Source organism: Ailuropoda melanoleuca, chromosome 5 (genome assembly GCF_002007445.2).
Source record: "Ailuropoda melanoleuca isolate Jingjing chromosome 5, ASM200744v2, whole genome shotgun sequence".
NCBI classification, from domain to species: domain Eukaryota; kingdom Metazoa; phylum Chordata; class Mammalia; order Carnivora; family Ursidae; genus Ailuropoda; species Ailuropoda melanoleuca.
The window spans coordinates 4115694-4137374 of record NC_048222.1 but is presented as its reverse complement, the minus strand read 5'-3'; the positions used below and the strand labels follow the sequence as shown (position 1 = coordinate 4137374).

Below are 21681 nucleotides of genomic sequence, written 5' to 3'. Positions count from 1 at the left end.
ACTCAAAGCTGAACCGACGCCCCAGCCCGCTGCCACAAAGCACCATCAGGCCAAAACTCTCTGTGCACCCACCTCCCTAATCAAGCCCCAATCAGAGATCCACCCAGCAGCTCATTACTTCTTTGTCCTCTCTTTTGCCCAACATCAATAATGAAACCACAAATCAAGTCGGCCCAGTGTGCTATTTTGATCAAGCAAAAAGGGGAAAACCTCTCATCCTCTTATATTTAATCATTCAAATGTGTTTTTTGAAGGGGACAGTTTTCTCTAATAAACAGATATGATATTACAAAGATTATGAAGAAACCAAGTCCCAGTGGTTTCTTAGTTCACAATGAACCATCGTCGATGGAAAATGATTAACTTTTACAGAAAATATATCAGAACCCCTGCATCTCGTACCTCCAGCTCTGAACTTCCATGGGAGGTCACTGAGATGTCAAACACAGATCCGTCAGTCCACCACAGTGTGGATTACGCCACCCGCAAATCCATGCACAGCATAATGAAAGCAATTACAAACCACAGGAATATATCCCAGTACATCCACCATAAATGTGTTCCGAAATCAACTCCACCAGGGGGCGCCTGGGTGGCACAGCGGTTGAGCATCTGCCTTTGGCTCAGGGCGTGATCTCGGCGTTATGGGTTCGAGCCCCACATCAGGCTCCTCTGCTATGAGCCTGCTTCTTCCTTCTCCCACTCCCCTGCTTGTGTTCCCTCTCTCGCTGGCTGTCTCTCTCTCTGTCAAATAAATAAATAAAATCTTTAAAAATAAATAAATTAATTAACTCCACCTTAGCTAGATTACCCTGGGAATGATCACAGCCACCCCAACGCCTGCCAACAGGAAGGGTAATGGGATGGAAGGGGATTCAGAATGGAATAGCATACTTTTATCAAATTTTATATGAATATGTGACTATGTTAAGACCCTAGGCCCCTTCTCAAGGCCATGGAAGGGCCCGAGATATAAGAGAAGGACCTGAAGTTTAAGCTTCATGATTTTATAGCAGATTTGTTTCTTATTATATGAGATATTTGGAAGTTCTCTACTAAGGTGATTCTTAGTACTTTAATAAATATGACAGATCTGCTGACTTTTCTAGTATACCAAGCAGTCTTGTTGATAAGTGCTTGCTTCTCATCTCAAAGATCGAAATTTATGGAGACACTGATGTCAAAGCTCCAAAGAAAGTGGATTTCTCACATCAATTCTGATCCTCTCAGGGAACTTGGAAAGCATGTATCTTTATCATGTGGACAAAACCAAACTGACCTGTAACCATCGCCAGTAGATGGATCTTCCCGGGCATCTTGCGGGAAAGTCGTGGGAGAGGTAGAGGGGAGGTGTTGCTTATCAATGGAGGTTTGTCAGCACTGAGAAGGTAGCGGTAGGCAGAAGTTCTCGAAGCTGCACTGGCATCTGGGAGGTCTGAGGGCCTGTGAGGGAGTTGTCGGTGTCTAAGCAGCATGGAATCAGGGGTGTCTGTTAGGAGAACAAAGAATTGGAAGCACAGAATGAGATTCAGGAAACAAGTGTGACCTCCGATCCCTGAAGAGTTTCCTCCCAAGACACGTAGGTAGGACCTGTGAACAGAACTGGAATTACAAATGCATGAACTCAGTTTTACTCCAAGTCCGGTCCCTGGCTCCCTGTTCAAGTCCCTCATGTCTGCATCTCTGCCTTATGGGCCCAGACAGCAGCCCATTTCCACAACTCCATCAGACAAGGGTTCTGCTTTTTTTCTATGAAATCATTCATTGATCGGTATGGTTGTATTTAAATGCTTATTACACCAGGCTCTTTTCTAGTTACAGAATCCCTAACACTTGGAGTTTATAATCTAGCGAAAAGGCATAGAAATATGAATACACTAAATGTGCCGTGAAGAAAATAACACCAAGAGTGTAAGGCACATCCTCAGTGAAGGAGTCACTTTCTCTAGGGTGAAGATCAGGGAAGACGCCTGTGAGGAAGCATCACATAAGCGAAGTCCAGAATAATGAGAGGGGGAGCCATGCAATGGTCTAGGGAGAGAGTGTGTCAGACAGCAGAAACAACAAATGTAAAACCTGTAGCCCTTGGCATGTCCAGGGACAAAAAGAAGACTTAACTACATGGCGAATGATGTGGGAAGTGACAGGAGAAAAGTATAGAGAAGGAGACATGGCATCAAATTACCTAGAACTTAGAGACGTATGTTACTTTAATTCTCTTGAAAGTTATTGTTTTAAAGCAGGAAAGTGATGGAAACCTATTTATTCTACAAAATGATTGCTCTAATTTCTGCATGAAAAAATCAACATCCTTCTCTCTATTTTCATGTCTGAGTGCTTCCCCTTGGTTTCTGTTAGAATCCTTCTAGATAATGTCCCTCATCACCTCCTGATGAGCCCACTCGGCCCGTGGAGTGCAGTTCTCTCTGGTTTGGATTTTTTCCTATTGCCAACCAGGCTCAGTTCTGTTACTACTGAGAAATTTCTGGATGGCCAGAGAACAAGTAGATGAAGAGGGACCCAACAGGGTACAGTGCTCGCTGGCATCTGTTGAGAATTTAGCAAACCCAAGTTTGTTTGGAGAGGAAAAGCAATAATTTCTTTTTCAGACTTCCAGACAAATGTGACATACCCAGAAATTCTTATCTAATGCTAGAATGTGTGTGTGTTGGAGGACGGTGGGGTGTTAATGGCTGTCATTTATACATTTTCTATTAAAAAAATCAAATTGTGGGGTGCCTGGGTGGCCCAGTTGGTTAAGCATCTAACCCTAGATTTCAGCTCAGGTCATGATTTCAGGGTTGTGAGATCAAGCCCCATGTCAGGCTCCATGCTCAGCTTGAAGTCTTCTTGCCCCTCTCCCTCTGGTCTTCCTCTTTCTCTCTCTCTCAAACAAATCAATAAAATCTATTAAAAAATCAAAATGTAACAAAATCCACAGAACACCACAACTATAATGTACATGATTTAATATGCTTCTGTTCAAAAGTTATCTTAGAATCTTGCAATAGCACATAGCCAGGGTGCCTGGGTGGCTCAGTGGGTTAATTGTCTGCTTTTGACTCAGGTCATGATCCCAGGGTCCTGGGATCGAGTTCCACATCGGGCTGCCTGCTCCTCAGGGAGTCAGCTTCTGCCTCTGCCCCTCCCACTCATTCTCTCTCTCTCTCTCTAATAAATAAATAAAGTGTTTGAAAAAAGTAGCACATAACTATAATTATGAGCATCAATGCCAACTAAAATAAGGCTGGGTTCATGGAATTACATAGTTGCAGAGTTTAGCATCTCAGAGATAGAACCGACAACAAACCAAACAACTCCTAGATGTTTGTGTCAATAAACTGAACTTTTGCAAACTTATTCTTCTGGAATTCATAGGCTATCAAAAGCTCTGCTGATAAGTGCAAGGGGGAGAAAATGAAATTCTTTAATCTGCACATTTTCTAGGGAAATGAAATATGTTCTGAAACGAAATTTCAAATACCCAGATTTTTGGGATGATGCTGGTGGGCATGATTTAGTCTTAACAAGTTGCAAACTTAATAATACAAAAGGAAATATCACATTGCATATGTATTAACAAGATGTAAGATTTGTTCAAGGATGTAATACTCAGCTCCAGCCAACAAAAACCCGAAGGCAGATTAGAGGTGAAGGCTAAAAAGACAAAAAAAAAGCAGCCTCCCTAAGGCTAAAGTGGAGTATTGGGTTGAACAATATGTATAAAGAATTGATGTTTTATACTCTCTGTACAGCAAGTTAATCCTATCAGGAATAAGTATTGATTTACATTTCACATCTAACTTTCTTAGCTTCTGTCAAATTTAATGAATGTTGATGTAGATATTGATTTCTCTGGCAAAAGGAAATTAACAGGACATTGTCCAATTTTGACCTTTACTTAATGAGCCATGTATATATCAAAAGCTTTTGAGAACATGTTGTATAGCAGCTACAGAACTTCAAAAGCAGTCTTATGTACCACCCCCCCAAATTTTAAGACTTTTAATGATCTCCAAACTCATAATTACATAGAGACAGGGCTCAACAGAGATTCAAAAGAGGGCACCCCCCCTTGCCACAATCCAGGCAATGAGAACTAGTCAGTGGCTTGCAGAATGTGGAAAATGGGATATGTCTACTTATAATTCAAATACCATCTTTTACAAGGCCCTGAGGGGAGTTTCTTTAATGGTAATCCTGAATAAAACCTCTGGCTGTGTACCTTTATGTCTAAATATAAGTCCCAGCACATGTTTGTTTAAATCACTGCTACTGGAAAAAGCTTGACTTTAGTTTTGATGTCCTTTTGGGCAAAAATTTAGTTCCAGATCCTCGCAAAGAAATCACACGCATTATGGTTGATCGGCTACTTTTAATTATTTCATCTCTTTCTTTCTGGAATGTGTGTGTTGTCTAGGGGATGTGGGGGCACAGAAATAATGAAATATATATCCAGATCCTCTGAGTAAATGCTCTTATAATCCAAAGTAGGTGTAGAACTAAAGAGTTGAGATCACATGCTCTATTTAATGTCATATCTTGCTAATATAAACTCCAAGAATCTTCTATATTTTGCAGTATATTGTAGCATTGTAGTTTTTTATATCAAATTACCCAAAAGCAATAGCTGTTACTAAGTCTTTAATATAGTTTGTTATGTAAATATGTATGATAATGGCTTTCCTTATAAACAGATTCTGATAGCCCTAAGTGCAAATTATTGGTGTAAGACTATAAGTGGGTCCATAATTTTGGACAAATTAAACTTGGTTGAATAAATTTTGAAGCTCTTTGCAACTGTCTGCTTCACGTCTCTCCTTGTTTAAATTATGGATTTCTCAAGATCAACAAATCCAAGGGAAAATGGGATTTGGAGGCATTATGAAACTGGCCAAAGAAAAGAGAAATATAAAGTAGTAGGATAGGGACCAGATCCAAGAGAATTGGTCAAACATAGTGCAAGGGAACATCAAGAATCTTATAAAGGGAGGGAGGTCATTATCTGCTTGGCAGAAACGTTCAAATAAGTTTTTGATGACTGAACAACACTGGTTTCTTCCAAATATATGAAAATTAAAAATATTCAAATTGTAAATGGTTCTCAGATGTATGTCACCTGAAATACTGCATGCCTCCAAATTAAGCATGCATTAACATATCCTTTCCTTAAATAAATCCATTTACTCAATGCATATATTATTTTGAATCCCAAGCTGCAGTAGAAGGTAGCCTAATGAACCTGCTATAAATATTTCTGATTATACTGTAACTCCAATTATATTTAGGAAAATATTTTTGAGGAAGTTGTAATTTTATTAGGTTCTCTCAAGTATTTTTTCCTGTTTTTTTTTTTTAGATCAAGTCCAATTTTTAAAATCTGATTTTCAGCCTATAAAAAAACAAACATAATAAATGTAGACACAACTGAAAACAGAATGGAGGAAATGAGCATCTTTTGCAAATCCATGTAAGTAGATTCTTAAAATTTTATAAGAATATTCTTTTAAATAAAAGATTTATAATCAAGACGTTGACCTGATTTCAGGGTCAAATCTCATCTCTGCCTTCTCCCTTACATCCTTTATTTAGCTGTGTAAAATCACTGAGGTCAGTAATTCTTGACTAAGAAACCCCAGTCTGTATCTTCAATAATATTAGATTGCATTACATTTCCTTAAAAGTAGGTTAAAAAATATTTTATGTAGGTGAGAGATATTAAGCAGCAGAAACAAATTATCAAATGGAGTTTTGGAACTTAAAAGTTTTTCCTTAAAAGTCTTAAAAATAGGTTAGGAAGTCATATGGGATGGTAGAACTGTGGTCTCTCTTGAAGCAGGGAATGGGCTATATGACTACTTGAGATTCTTTCCAGTTCAGTGAGTCTATAATTTTATTTCTTAAATGCACTAGCAATGTGTAAAGACCCTTAAGAGCTGTGGGATTGGGAATGGTCTTATTTTTATACTAATGATGTATTGTAGTCACGTGATGCTCTTTCCTCTAAGGAGCTTGGAGAGCTTTCTTGACATTTTCTAATTAACTTTCCTTGCATTTCTCAGAAGCATGAATAAGGCACATGTTATTATCCACATTGTAGGCACAGCAAAGCTGAGTGCCTAGGGATAAAAAAAATGAGTCAACCTATACTTATGAAGCTTGAATACTCAAATTAACAAAAGACTTGCTATGCTTTCAATAAGGTGGAGTTTACAGAGGAGGTAGCTGCACAAAATCCTCAGTCTTTGAGAGGAAAATGGAATAAACGTTTTTGGGGAGAACTGTGTAGAATTGTGTCCATGGCACCGGCTTACTCTATGTAGCAAAAGGATTGAAGGGCAATTGCGAACACAGCTTTCAGGGGAAAAACCCATTCAAAACCAATAGATGGTCCAAGTCATGTATGGTATAAATTCCATTTACCTCAACTAGTTATTTTGTTGTATGTAAAGTTGTCATTCTTAAAGTCCCGTCAAAATATATTAAGGGAAAGTGAAAGTATGAAAAAGACATGAAGGACAACATAAGGCCAAATTCCAGTGAACAAGATCTATTTTTGCTTGGATGTGCCACACACTGTAACTCAAATGTTGTACTTCATCCTCACAATAACCCTCATGTAGATGTAGAAATTGAGGTTCAAATAGATAATTCCATGAAACTCATGAGTATTTGTAGACAGAGAAAGTTTTTGCCCAGTTTTCTTTCTGTGTTCCAAACCAAACATGAAATTTTCAAAGTTTGGAGATTTTAGGGGGGAAGGGGCATGTAGTCAAGGCATGAAGTCATTAAGAAATATGTGTGTTTTTAATTATATCCTACCCTTCTCTTTAAAATTTGAGGTAAAAGTCATGCAAAAAAATATAAGACAAACAGGAAAGTCTCCTACCTTTTCGCTTAATTTTTTGGCCACTTTAAATTTATTTTTTCTTAAAGAAATGAAGAATGAAACAAAACTGTAATTGAGGAGGAAGTATATAATAAGAAGCTAAGAATTATTTGGGCTTAAATCCAGTGATATCACAAATCTTCTATCTAAAGCCTCAAGGGCATTTGTATTTGTATGGTGGTGAGAGAGGGAACACACGCACACACATAGAAGAACTGAGATAGAGAAAAAGATAGAGACAGATAGACAAACAGACATAGCTGTGAGGGAAGGAAGTTCCACCTCAAGTATGGCACAATAGCTCCTATAAAACCAATCCTGCTGGAGAGAACAACTATAAATTCTGGAAAAAGTAGAAAACAACTTCATGAAGATACCCGAGAGTGGACAAAAAGAGACAAAGACTCTCTTTGAGAAGGAACATTCACAAGAAGAGAATTGTGGTGGGTAGAATTATATCTCCCAAAATATATGTGCAAGTTCTAATTTCCATACTTGCAAATGTGACCTTATTTGGAAATAGGGTCTTTGCAGATCCAGTCAAGTTCAGATGAGGTCATACTTCATGACTAAGTTCCTTGAATGAAGAGGGATATTTAGACAAGAAGACACATGGGGAAAATGGCATCCGACGATAGAGACAGAAATTGGAATGATGTGTCTATACACCAAGGGGTATAAAGAATTGCTGACAACCATCAAAACCTAGGAAAAGGCAAAAAGGGATCCTCCCCTAAAGCCTTCAGAGAGAGCAAGACCCTGCTAACCCTAAATTTTGGACTTCCAGCCTCTAAAACTGAAAGAATAAGTTTATTTTTTAAGCCACCATGTTTAAGGTAATTTTGTATGGCAATACTAGAAAACTAACACAGCAATGATACTGAGTTCCCCATTTTATAGCTTTTACCCTGAGAGTAGTCCCTAGTATTCAATGTGGGATAGCTATAACTTCAGTAGAAAAACCTCAACATTATGGAGTTGATGAATCAGAACAGAATTTGGGGCAACCACATGCCTTGGAAGGTGGAATTCCAGAATAGGAAGAGTCAGAGAAGGGAACCTTGGATTCTACATACACAATGTCCCTGAGTCTCTGGCTGACCCTTGTATGACACATATATGATTCAAATACATATCTGACACATATATGATGCAAACAACAAGCGTCCCTGGAAAGACTAAAACAACTGAACTGCAAGGAAAACAAAACAGTTTCAGTTAAGACCACTTCACAACCTACAAAAACAAACACAGGACTCTTTAGAGGAACATAACTGCCCAAAATTTTGTGAGATGTCATTTACAATGTTCAGGATACAATCCAAAATGATTCAACATAATAAGAAATAGGAAAACAGAGTCACCCGGGTGGCTCAGTCAGTTAAGCTTCTGCCTTTGGCTCAGGTCATGATCCCAGGGTCCTGGGATCCAGCCCTGCATTGGACTCCCTGCTGAGCAGGGAGTCTGCTTCTCCCTCTCCCCCTGCCCCTCCCTCCTGCTCATGTTGTCTCTCTGTCTCTCTCTCTCTCAAATAAAATCTTAAAAAAGAAAGAAAGAAAGAAATAGGAAAACATAAGCTCTTCTATATAGAAAAGACAATGACTAGAAACCGACTCTATTCCCAGATGTTGGAATTGGCACATAAACAACTGTTATTGTATATGCTCAAGACTGTAAAAGAAAATCTGTTCCTACTGAGGAATCTCAGCAGAAAAATAGAAACTATTAAAAAAGGATCTAATGAAAATTATAGAACTGAGAAATACATATTTAAAATAAAAAATTCAGTGGATGTGATTAACAGCAGAAAAGAGATGACATAGGAAAGATCCCATGAGTTTGAAGACTGTTCAGTAGAAATGATGAATATAAAGAAAAAAGGCCAAAAATGAGCAACCACTCAGGAACTTGTGAGATGACTCAAGAGCCCTACCAAGGATATAATTGGAGTAACAGAGGAAAGGAGAGAAATGATAGAGCAAAAGAATACATTAGAAGGAATAATGGCTAGAAATTTACCAAATTTAATGAAAGACACAAAATTACAGATTCAAAAACCTCAGTAAACACCAATCGGAATGAACACAAAGAAAATCTCACTTGGGCACATTATAGGTAAACTGCTGTATTTTCATATAAATTTTAAAATAAGTCTGCCAATTTCTATTTTAAAAATTTGCCTTGATTTTGATTGGGGTTACTTTGAATTTTTATAGAAGACTGAAAAGAAATTAAATTATAACAATTTTGAAACTCTCAGTGCATGAACAAAGTACACAATTCCATTTATTCAGATTTTCTTTATTTTTCCTCAGCAGTTTTCAGTGTATAGATCTTCTGTGAGTTTTGTTAAATCTAGTCCTAAATAGGGGTACCTGGGTGGCTCAGCCATTAAAGCATCTGCCTTCGGCTCAGGTCATTGTCCCAGGGTCCTGAGATTGAGTCCCGCACTGGGCTCCCTGCTTGGCGGGAAGCCTGCTTCTCCCTCTCCCACTCCTCTTGCTTGTGTTCCCTCTTTCACTGTCTCTCCCTGTCAAATAAATAAAATCTTTAAAAAAAAAATTTAACCCTAAATGCATCATGTTTTTGATATATTTAAATGCCTTCATTTTCATTTCAACTTCCAATTGGACATGTTACCATATAGACATATGATTAACTTTTGTGTGCTGAACTGGTATCCTCTCACATGATATCTCCAGGAAGTTTTTTGTAGATTCGTTAGGATTTTTCTAAATAGAGAATAATAGCACCACAAACAAAATTTTTTATTTCTCCTTTCCAAATTGGGTGCCTCTTATTTCTTTTTCTTGCTCTGTAGAACTAGGAAGTATCTCAAATACAGTGTTGCAAGAGAGTGGTGAATGGAATATCCTTGCTTTGTTTCTGGTATTAGGGTGAAGACATTCTGTCTTTTACTGTTAAATATAATGTTAGCTCTGGATTTTTCATAGATGCACCTTATCGGGTTAAGAAATTTCCCTTCTATTTCTTGTCTGCTGAGAATTGTTGCTTTTTAAAGACACAAATGTATATTGAATTTTTTTAAAATACTTTTTTTGGCTCTATTGAAACAAAGTGTTTTTTTCCCTGTTTTAGTCTGTGAATAGGATGAATTAAATTGATTGATTTTCACATGTTAACTTTACATTTCTTGGATAAATCTTGTTTGGACATAAAAGGTTATTATTTTATATATGGCTGATTATGATCTGATAACTTTTTGTTAAGGATTTTTTTTAACCTTTTTACTTTTCAGATAATAGTCTGTAGTTTTCTTGTAGTGTCTTGGTCTCATTTTGTTATCTGGGTAATTCTAGTGTCATAAAATGAATTGGAAAATTTACCATTATCTTTTATGTTCTGCAAAAAATTTGTGTAGAATTATAATTCTTTATGCTTTAAATATCATAGAGAATTCAGCAGTGAAAGTATATAGGCCTAAATTTTTCTTTATGAAAAAGTTAAATTACAAATTCAAGTTTATAAAGTTGATACAGGGCTATTTGAGAAATGTATTTCTTTCCGTGTGTCTTTCAATTAATTTGTCTTTCTGTCTAAATTGTGGAATTTATTGGCAGGAGATTATTTATAAAACTCCAGCATCACGTTTTTTATATTTGTATTTTGTGTAATTATTCCTTTCATTCCTGATATTAGATATTTTTGTCTTCTTCATTTTCTTTCTTGATTAGTCTCTAAAAAGGTTTTCAACTGTATTTCAACTGATGTTTTCACAGAACCAGCATTGCTTGCTTTGATTTTTCTCTAGTTTTTTCTGTATTCCATTTCTTTGATTTTTTTTTAATCTTACCTTTATTACTACTTTCTTTCTGCTTAATTTGAATTTGATTGTTCTTCCTTTGCTAATTTCTAAAGGTATTACCTTATGTAATTGTTCAAAATCCTTCTTGTTTTCTTAATCATTTAATCTTAAAATTTTCCCTCTAATCACAGGTTGAGTGACATTCCACAAATTTGAATATGTTTGTCTTTTAGTTCAAAGTACTTCTATTTCCCGTGTGTGTGTGTGTGTGTGTGTGTGTGTGTGTGTGTGTGTGTGTGTAGCCTATGCATTGTTTTGACATCGTTATGGTTTTGCCCTTTAGTTTTATTTCTCTGGGGTCAGAAAGCATATTTGTATGATTTCAATCTTTTTAAATTTATTGAATTCAATTTTATTTCCAACAAAATAATACAACTTGGTAAATACTCCACTGTATTAAAAATGAATTTGTATTCAGTTACTGTTGGGTAGAGTATTTTATAAATGTTAAATAGGTCAAGTTTGTCGATAGTGTTTTCAAAGTTTATACTCTTGCTTATTTTCTGCCTACTTAGTCTACCAATTACTGAGGTAAGTTTGTTGAAATTTCTTACAATACTCGTATTTTTCTATTTCTTTTTTCATTTTTGTTAGACTTTGTTCTGTGTATTTTAAGGCACTTTTATTAGAGGCATATACATTCCGAGTTATTATAAATTATTGATATTGACTTCTTTTTTGATACTGACTTCTTTATCATTAAGTAATATCCTTTATTAACCTTGTGATTTTCCTTTTTATTATATCTACTTTTTTTTACATTAATATAGCCATTCCAGTTTTATTTTTATTTGTAATTATGTGGTGTCTCAAGCCAAGCCTCCATAGATACCATGAACTAACTTCTGGAACCAGAAAATGTCACCTTATATGACAAAGACTTTGTAGTTGTAATTAAGTTAAGAATCTTGAGAGAGAGAGAGAGATTATCCTTGATTATCTGGGCCAGTCTTAAATGCAATCACAGTTGTCCTAATGAGAGAGAGACAGGTGATTTGACACACAGGGAAAAGATGAAGGCATTATAACTCAGAGGCAAGGATTACAGAGATGCAGCCACAATCAATAAATGTTGTGAGTTACCAAAAACTGAACAAGGCAGAGAACTGATTCTCTTCTAGAGCCTCTGGAGGGATGGCATCCAGGCTGACATTGAATTTGGGTCAGGGATACTGACCTTAAACATGTGGCCTCCAGAACTATGAGAAAATGAATTTCTATTTTTTTTTAAGCCACCAGGTTTGTGATAATTTGCTATAGCAGCCTCAGGAAGCTAACTAATATACAAGGTCTGTCTTCTTTCATTTTACTTGTAGTCTATTTTTTTTTTAACTGGGTTTAGGTAGCATAGAGTAAGGTCTTCCCTTATTATTCATCTATTCCTGCCTTTTAATTATATTATTTAAGACATTTGTATTTAATGTAATTACAAACAGAGTTGAGTTAAATCTAGCATACGCTGTTTCTTATTTGCCTCACTTACTTTGTATCCTTGTGTCTCTCTTCCATGCCTTCTGCTGGATAGAGCATTTTTAGAGTCTATTTTTTCTCTACTCCTTGCTTATAAACAATATTATAGTTTGTTTCATTGTCTTCAGTAGTTGCTCTAGACGTGTAAAATATATCCTTTTATTTCTTTTTACCATCTATCTTCAAGTAACATTATTTTATATTATTTCACATATTAAATCAGAACCATTACTGGCTTCCATTCTTTATGAGATTGTTGACACATCTTATTTCTACATATGCTATAATATTCCATTGTTATTCATTTTACTTTGGATTAGTGTCTTTTTTAAAAGATTAAAAATTAAAACCAATTCCTTTAAATTTACCCACATATTTACTATATCTAGTGTATTTCAATTTACTGTGTATACCCAAATTTTTATCTGGATATCATTTTCCTTCTATTAAATAACTCTCTTTAAGATTTTTTTCGTACATCAAGCCTGCTGCCAATAAATCTTCTCAGCTTCTGTTTTCCAGAAAATTTTTTAATTTTATCCTAACTTATGAAATGTATTTTTATCTGGATATAGATTTAGAAGTTGATTTGTTCCAGTTTAGTAATTTCATTAATTGATTTTTAAAAAGCACTTTGGAGAAATTATAAATTTTAAATATATGATTTTATTTAGAAAAGAGAAAACCGTGGTGAGATTTAGCAAAAGTCACTTCTGGATCAGAAGGGTCTACTCATCCCATTTCCAGTGAGGTGACTTGACTTTACGGAAAGATAAAATATGCCCCTAAGAAAGGATCTGAAATTAAGGTTATAAGTAAGAAAGGGGTGCCTGAGTGGCTCAGTCAGTTAAGCATTGGACTCTTGATTTCAGGTCAGGTCATGATCTCAGGGTCATGAGATGGAGCCCCGAATTGGGCTCTGTGCTCAGTGGGGAGTCTGCTTAAGATTCTTCCTCTCTCTCTACCCTTTCCTGCCCCAACTCTCTCTCTCTCTCTAAAATAATAAACAAATCTTTAAAAAGAAGAAGAGGAGGAGGAGGAGGAGAAGTACCAGTAGTAGTAAAATCTGGCAACAAGGGCTACTATACATTTCAGGAATCTCCAAAGAAGGTTTGAATCCCATTTTTGGAGTTTTTAACACTAACAAAATATCTCATCTGTTTGAATTTTTTTAAAGTATCGTCTGGAAAGGGGGGTGGTAACCTTAGAAGATCCTTTCCTATTCAAATATTTTGTTACCTTACTGGAAAAAAAATAACACATGGCTTGCTTTTTAATAATGCTTTTAGCTTTTTTCTAAATTTTTAACATTCATGATCTTATTTGATTATTACAAACTCTATAGAGGATTAGAAGATATTCCTTTTCCCTATTCACAGATAAGGAAACACAAACACAGAGAATACCCAGCAAATAAGTGGCACGAATGGGACAAGAATATGCAGGTCACTACACTACAAGACTGAGTCAATTCTTTATCATAGTATTTTAATAGTTTGATGATAATAGTTTAATAGTTTGGTTCGGAAACCAAAGAAAATGATTATCCAGTTGAAGAATTCTAGTAGTGTGTGTGTGTGTATGTGTGTGTGTGTGTGTGTCTTAAACAAAAAAAAATATTGTTTAATAGACAGAATTTATATCCCAAGTGTGGATCCACAAAGTGTTATCCCAAATATCCTTCTTTCCATCTCAAGGGCTCCACTCTGAAATGGATCTCAGATTGTATATTCAAGAATCTTCCAGTCTAATCTCATAGATTTCCATCCCAGGCACTTGAATAAGAAACAAGAGGTTAAGCTTGGAAGTGGACCCTCCCCGTACCCCATAGCTAATATTCTTCTCAAAACTTCAACCATTTTTGTGGATGAGGCAGGCCCTGATAGTCCACAAACTCTTAAATATCTGCCTTTTACTTTAAATCCATCCTATTATTAATACATCTGCAGCCCCCTAAACCCAAATACCCCTGAATTAAGCCACAGCAGGTCAAGATATACAGCATTCTGCCAAAGGCATTTTAAGTTTTTTCCATTTTTCTACAGGGTTTACAACTTTTAAAATAACAACTCCCCTTCTTTTTTTTTTTCCCCTTTACCTATAAACAAGAAACTTACGGCAAAACACTTGAACATAAGACTTTGTGTTCCAGCAGTGATTGAGTGTGGTTGGACTGGAAATATTGACCTTGCTGTTATGGTGTTTGTGTATTGGGTTCCTGGCAGGATAATCCTGGCATTAGAAAAAAAGAATTTCACCTATAGAGTGTTTTTTGCAGGAATTATCAGTGCCAGGCATGGTTTTAAGTTACATTTTAACAGTGAGGTGGGGAGACATTGCCCCAGATGGTGGATATAAAATGTGCCATAAATTTTAATGAAGCAAATAAGTCACTAATAACCCTACTGCTCACACTGCTATGTTTGGGGCCAACCTTAATAAAGGAAAATTAAAAAGGCACATGTAGCCCTTAAACAAGTGCCTAAGAAGCCTAATATGATTTACTCATTCAGCTATTCACACTCTGATTGCACAGCCCCTGGTCATCTGCTCAAGTGCAGCTGCTTCATGTAAAATAAATAAATAAATAAATAAATAAGTTTATTGACCACCAGATGTCCCAGCCTATAATGTGTGCTGGTAGACTTCAGGTCACTCAAAGTTCAGGCAGATTTCCTAAATATACATATGTTTTTTGGTAGCAACGCTACCTTGGAAACCATACATGTACAATTTTTATTTCAGCCAGGGTCCAGAGATATCTTTGGGCTTCCTTGAAGTTTTGAGTTCTCAACAATGGATTTGTTTTTGTGAAGCGAAGTTTAAGAGAGAGGCTGTTGGTGAAGGATTCTGGAAAAGGGCATATGGGACTTTTTCCACTTTTTGTTAAAACCCTGGCAAAAGATTCCTGAGGCTAGGCTTCGTTAAGTCTTCACCAACCCAAACAATTAACTTGGACATGATAACTGAGCAACACTTTCTAGTTGAAGCAATTGATATTCAAGGAGGTAATATGACTCAGGCAACAACACACTAAGCATAGACTAGAACCAACTCTCAAATGCAAGCCTCTTAGACCACATAATGTAATAATGCACGTATTTAGCATATAGACCTAGTCATGTACTAATACATTTATGCACTATTATATGCACACAAAAATAGCAACCTTTAAAGGATGAGATAAAAATGAAATGAATGAGATTTTAAAATATCCTGCGAAGTTTGATAGCTTCACTCTTCTTAGCTAAAATCTTAAGGCAGAATACACAGTTAAGACAAGGCTCACCATTAACCGTGGATACATACCTGTATTTCAAATAATCTTCTGTACAATATTAATTCTAGGGCACTGATTTCTCGTCAGATCTGATGATATCATTCTTTTTGCCTCCTGAAGGAGTTGATGAAGAGCTCATATGAGGCAGTAAGTGCCAGCTCTGCCATCTCTTCTTTGCTGCAATTACATGATCTGTATTATTTTTGACCCAGAGTCATACCTCAGGGCTCTTTTTAAGCCACTTTCCCATTTTATAAGGATTTAGTTCAGTTAAAACAGGCTAATATCCTTGAAAATCTCCATTAACTACGAGCATGCAAATTACAATACATCGCACAAATTGGAAAGCCAACGCACACAAGAAGACACCATGGGCATCCCCTCTGTGGGGACGGATGCTCTCTCCTGATACCTCACCTTCTACTCTGGGCATTCAGCAAATGGGTGGAATGGGGGTTCCAGAGTCAATCATTCATGTGCTGTGTACATTTCCCTTGTCACACATTATTCATTTCTTATTTTCAGATAAAAATAAATCTACATGGAAGTTCTATTTGTTTCTCACACTCAACAATAACACTGTGGGACATAAACTGCTTCAAATCATCATCCAAGTCCTAAATACAATGCCCCATGTCTGAGGCTCTACCTGTTCCAATAAAATATTCTTGTTTGTCAACATGTTCTAGTTTCCCTCCCAAGATAATCCAAAATTTCATGCCATGTGGAATTACATATTCCTGAACTCCCTTGTACCAATTAGAAACCACATGCCTCCAGGAAAGCATGGGCAATATTATGGCTGTTTATGTAGATTTTGACCATTTATGTAATTTTTGCTGATGTACGTAGACTTTAAGATTTTGGCCAAATACAATGGAAGGGAAAGCTCAACGCATAAATTGCATAGGTTTGTAAGATTTTTTTTCAATCTACATTTGAATTCAAAAAATTACATGACAATTGTTGGTTCTCTACCAGGGGACCTCCAGAGCATGTTTGTTTTTTCAGCACGTCCATACAAGTTTTAGCCCATACGATTTTTTAGCCCATACAATTTTTTTTTCCCGAAAACTTGTTTCCATGTTTAGATAGTTCTTCCTTTACTTTTGGTCCTAAACAGGAAAAAATATGTCCTTTCATCCACACAAGAGGATGGTCCAAACTGATCTTCTGCCCTACCTGCATCTATCCACAGACTTGGAGACTAAAAAAAGCCAGCTTCTACCTGTGACCAGGAAGACTTTTATTTCTTTAATTTTTTAAAGATTTTTATTTACGTTTCAACAGAGAGAGACAACGAGAGAGGGAACACAAGCAGGGGGGAATGGGAGAAGGAGAAGCAGGCTTCCCACCAAGCAGGGAGCCTGATGTGGGGCTCGATCCCAGGACTCTGGGACCATGACCCGAGCCAAAGGCAGATGCTTAACAACTGAGCTACGCAGGTGCCCCTGTAAGACTTTTAGTACAAAAGAGAGCCATATCCCCTGCAACTTAGTGTCATGCTTCAGACTTCTGTCTGGTTCTCTTGATTACCTTAACCTTCCAGGTGGAAAGAGAAAGGAAACTTCTATTGTTATATAATTATTTTGTATATTAAGATCTTATTTAAAATTATTTACCATCTTTTTGCCTCCATGACCAGTCTCTCCAAACCTCTTTCCCCTCCACTGTTTGAGTGAAATTTCCCCAAAACACATATGTCCCAGGATCCTTTCATTTCATAACTGTTTAAAAATGAAATCATTATTTGTTCTTGTACCACATGCTGACAAAAATCCAGAACAAGCCAAGCAGTTCTCTAAAACGTTCCTAAATGTTTCCGACACGGATATTTTGGAGGATGCCAGACGAAGATTTAAGGCTGCATTTTCGAAGTAAAAGTAATTTGTAACATAAAAGCGATTGTAAAGTAATTTTAGTAAGATTAATTTTAAATCCGGGTGATAAAGGAGAGGTGGAAGGCATGTTAAGAGAAAACGTTCCTATGTTGAGGTACGACACTGTCACGGCAACGTTTCAGTAACAAATGATCTAGTCTGTCGTTGGCTCGTCTTACTTTCCAGTCAGGACAGTGAGGAATATAATGCTTTTCAGATAAAACTGTACCGAACATACAAACATCACAAGATCTCAGTAGAAGTACCATTGGAAGCTTTAGGGGTAGAGGGTTTAAAATACGGTTTAGTTATTTTTCTGACTTCGGAGCCTGGTGAAAAAGACCCCAAAGATTCGGAGGAGAGTGTGCACTCCGTCTTATTCATGGGGCTTTCCTCACACCTTCCCCTTAGACATGTTTAATTAACCAGGGCCTGTTGTGTTTATTTGGTAGATTTGGATAGAAATGGGGGGGAGGAAGGTCTTTTCATCTCTTTTTATCAGTAGTCCCCCAAAGCCAAGGCAGGTGTCTGTGGGATTAAACATAATTACGAAGGGGGAGAGTGAGAGAAGGGAGACAGATAATAGTTCCCAACAGGGCTGGAATTTGAGAATGGGAGCAGGTGCTCCAAGAGGCCCCATGTATCCAACTAATTTAAGCCCCGATGTTGTGTGAAGGCCCACATATTCATCCTTTCAACAGGGAGGGCACTGGCAGTCTGTGAGGACAAAGGCAACCAGTCGGAGCCGTGCCAGGATGGCCGGCTTCAGCACCATGGCTACCCGGGTAACCAGACCCCGCTTCTCACTGCTGCCTTTGTTGGGTGGCAGCCACAGGAAACAAAGTGCCACTTCTTACGATTGTACAGGCACATGCATAATCGTCCTCCTTTCGGCTCACCATCATGAATTAGCAATTACTCTATTATTAGACGGACGAGCGGCAGCAGGTGACAAAGCCCACAACTTCTAGTTTATATTTCTGAAGCCCTTCATTTGGGTTTTTCAGTTTTGGCTTGACCCCTTCCGCGAGTGTATTCCTATTGTGCAGAAAATTCTATGATCCCATAGAAAAGCAGTTTTCTTTCTCAATTTGGAGGGTCTGACCCGTGGTTCGATTGGGGGGTGGGGGGAGAAAGCCCTGAAAGGAAGATGGACAAAAAGGTCCTTCTTCCACTCAGAGAACACCTGGACGGTACAAAGGAGACACAAACCTTGGAGCTCTCACCCACCCACTGCGCCAAAGAGGCTTCCCAGTACCGGCTGACTCATCTAAGCCACGATGACTCTGTCTGGACTCTTCATTTAAGATCCATTATTTACTGAAACTTTTAAGATAATGCCACTTTTAATCTACTTGCACCCACAGTTCCCCAGCATTTAGAGAATCAGAGGGGAACCGGGAGATTTTAGTTCTTAGGACCCTGTGCTTTCTCAACTCAATGAATGGAGGAGAAATTTAATAGTGACTGATAGATTATTTCAATGAGTCTTGAAAGAAGGAAGTTTTTTGTAGACCTCAGAAAGAAGAAGAAAGCCCTATTTTTAAAGCTGGGCAACAACTTTTTTTTTTTTTTCCTGACCGTGGAGGAAAACTTGAATGTCAGCATTCCAAATGGTCATAATAAAGCAGAGGGAAGAAAGTTATTTTTCCAACATGTCCTGGGGTGCCATTTATTTCATCGTGGTGCATATCACTATGTAACAGGAATATTTTACTTAAATAAACAAAGTATATATTTTGATATGTTTCTATCCTATCAGCTAGGAAAAATGAAATCCAAGGATTGATATTTTCAATGTATGAGATTATAAAATAATTTTATTGTCTAAGTATATATTTCCTATAAGCATCCAGGTACCGTCTTTTTCTCTTCATAGCCTATCAAGTGCATTGTAAAGTAGCTGGGAACAGTACCCGGTTGCTCTTAAGGCCGTGGTAATATGCCAGGAATGTTAGGATTTACAGTTTGATGAGCATAAATATTTAGGACACCAGGAGGGACTCAATCTGGGCCCGTTATGAGTACATTGGCATTTCAGGATATGTCAGGGCATGCTAGGAAAATGAGGACAAATCTTTGAAGGATTAAAAAAAACTTTTTGGGAAGGGACAGAGTAAGATAGTCCCTTTTGGACAGCTGGTTCTGAGACTCTAGAGTAAATTGAGGGTAACTGCCCTTCTACAACAACAAACTGGAGAAAAAATGCACTCTGAGAAAACTGTTAGGATGTACCGACCAGTTCTGTTCAGGGATACTAATTAGGTATCGGTGCGAAGAGATGGGGGCAGACAGTAGATTATCAAGAAGAAAATGGTTTTCCAAATTAGTCCCAAGGGGGTTTGTACCAAGATGCTAAGAAGGACGTATGCAATAAGATTAACATGAGTAAAAGGACAGAGCTCATCAACTCGGAGTTTTGCAGGAATCAGAGTAAAAGGCATCTGATTGGGGGCTGATAAAGGACAAGAGAAGGCCCTTCTGCTTTTCCTCGATACCACCATTGGGGGCTGGACCAGGCCACCTGTGATCAGGCTAATAGCAGCACTGAAGAGAAGATGGAATCTCAGGGCGGCCTCCAGGACCATGAAAGCTCAATGAATACAAAGCGTGGAGAAACCCCAGGGAAGACTAATACAGTAACAAAGGAAGCATCAGAGACCTGGTACAAAAGGGCTAGCCACCTTGGGATTCTTCCAGGAGGGTAGGCTTCAGGCTCCAACAATTAATCTAATTCCAACAATTAATCGGAGACAAGGCAATTTTTGTTATCATTTTGTTATTAATTTTACCCTATTAGTACCTAGGACCTGGTCCAATCTGAGAAACTCTGGTTTCTATATTTGGAAAATACATGGCTTGCCTGAGCTCATACAAAATACAAAAGACGGATGCTTTCAGAAGGAAAAGAAGAGCTTTGACAGAATGATCTCTACCTTCCTCGAGAAGAAATAATTTGATATCTTAATATTTAAATATTATAAACTACGTTCATTTTATTTAGAGTCTCTGTGAAGCATTTATCTCATCCTTGGGAACACGGTGCGGAATCTTCCGGGAGCATGTGGGAGAACAAGATGACATTCGTTAAATTGCTTCAGCCTGATCGCTGAGGTGAACTGGAATCTGGGAGTGAGTCTCAGACCGGAAACAGCTGGCAGGCAGCTGAAGCGAAGGTTGGACTTTGAAACAAGAGTGATAGAGGATTTTTTGAGGTATTTAGCTGCCCCTCGATTCACCACCTAAAACAGAAACAACCTCAGCAGCAATTTCTGGGTTCTTGGCCATGCGGCTCCCAGGCGTGGGGAGGGAAGGCATGAGCAGTGACAAGAAGTAGAGAGGAACTACTGGGGTTCACGGCTATAAAACCCAGCTCCAGGTACATCCTGAAACAACTCGGTTCCTGTGAGGCACCTCGGAGTTGGAGGGTCTGGTCATAAATGTGTGCATCCATGAAGCAACATGGAGCTTGTAGGGAGAGCAGGGGAGGGAAGCATAGCCACTCACCAAATGGAGTCAAGAAAGAGGATTCACAGAATGGTTGATGCGAAGCTTTTGCTGCTGAGTAGCTCCATCTGCATGGATCTGCAGGCAGGTATCCGGTGGTGAGCCCATGGCTGCTACAACACCCCAGAACGGCAGACAGAAGGATGGTTTGGATGTGGGGCAGGGGGCACTGAAGACAACTGGCCTCTGCTGGCTATCGCCCACCTGCTCACCATGGTAGCCCAATGAACTAGCTTCGCAGGAGTAACAGCTGTGTCCAAACCTGGTTCACAACCCCTTTTTACCTCTAACCACGTGAGGAAAAGGATTCTGGAAAATGGTGTTCGCAGCTTATCCACATTCACCTACCACAACTGGGCAGTCCATTCCTGTCAGCCTGACAACCATACATACTTCTTTTAATCATATTTAACTTGCAGATAAAGAGAATAGCAAAAGCGGTCTAACAGGACGTCATTCCAGCTACACCCAAACCATGTTTACCTTCTACCTGAAAGAGGACAGATGAAGTCAGTTTATTCGCACTTGGGTGATGGTCATTTCTCTTCGAGCTGAGTCACATTCCAGTGTCGAGATCTTGTAAAGTAAATGTTGAAATATGTATTAATTGCTGACATCTCTTAGATGAGGCACCATTTCTGCAGTTGTTCATGTGATCGTATTTGGTATATATGATGTTCTTCCTCCAACAGCCACTTCTTATTCTCGTTGGCCTCAGAAAGCAACTTAGCTGGTCATGTTTTCTTCCTGGGTGGAATGATCTAAACCTTCACTCCTAAAGTATCTCCCCATTTGCAGCCCTGACTGAATTGGATTGTAGTTTACAATG

The 21681-nt window shown here is 38.0% G+C and overlaps 1 long non-coding RNA gene across 1 annotated transcript; it reads right to left on the bottom strand.

Annotated features, from left to right (window-relative positions):
• Nucleotides 1-706: 706 nt before the first annotated feature.
• On the bottom strand, nt 707-15617 carry LOC117802240. Its single transcript, XR_004625309.1, has 3 exons — nt 15495-15617; nt 1280-1489; nt 707-744 (listed from the first exon to the last, which is right to left on the bottom strand). It is a non-coding gene; the product is annotated as an uncharacterized LOC117802240 (long non-coding RNA).
• Between the last annotated feature and the right edge of the window lie 6064 nt (nt 15618-21681).